Here is a 670-nt window from a genome sequence, read left to right as displayed (position 1 = left end):
CCCTGGAGACCAAGGCTGCCTTAAACCTGGGTCCCCGCCACCAGGCGCAGAGGACATGCCTGTTGACCCGAGAGGTCTGGGCCTTGGGCCCTGAGTGGTGGAGGCAGAGGCAGGGGCCGGGACAGCAAGGGGAGCAGAGACTGGCCAGGCAGCTGGGGCTGGGACTGCGGAGAGGAGGGCAGCGTCTTCCTGGGGCTGAGATTGGGGCTGGGGGAGGACCTCGTCCAAGGAGAGACGGGAGTGAGGGCAGCGGCTGAGGCCGGAGGTGAAGAAGCGGGCGTCCCAGGGGACCCCAGGGACGGCAGGGCGGCCGTCTGGGGCACAGCCCCTCCGCTCCCGCCCTCAGTGACAGTTGCAGCCTCTGGCAGGTGTCACACCACCGGTCCCCTCTGAGAGGACCCCTCTCCCTTTCCTCACCCCCTTCCCCACTCAGCTGGGGACGGGGAGCCCTGGGGGTAACTGGGAAGGGCTTGGCTGGGCCTGCCCATCTGACTCAGCTTTCCCGGCCTGGAGGCAGCTCCCTTCCCCCTACCCCCGGCCACCCCACCCCAGGCAGGCCCCAGAGCCCAAGGGAGGCACCCCAACTTGACACCCTTCTGTAGGGCTGTGCTGTTTGCAGACCCAGCGCCAGGCTCCACGCAGGGCCTCCACAGATGGGACAAGCCAGCCA

The sequence above is a fragment of the Bison bison genome, unplaced genomic scaffold, assembly GCF_000754665.1.
Source record: "Bison bison bison isolate TAMUID 2011002044 unplaced genomic scaffold, Bison_UMD1.0 scf7180017864178, whole genome shotgun sequence".
Lineage (NCBI taxonomy): Eukaryota > Metazoa > Chordata > Mammalia > Artiodactyla > Bovidae > Bison > Bison bison.
The sequence above is the reverse complement of the archived record's forward strand: the minus strand, read 5'-3'. Positions refer to the sequence as shown.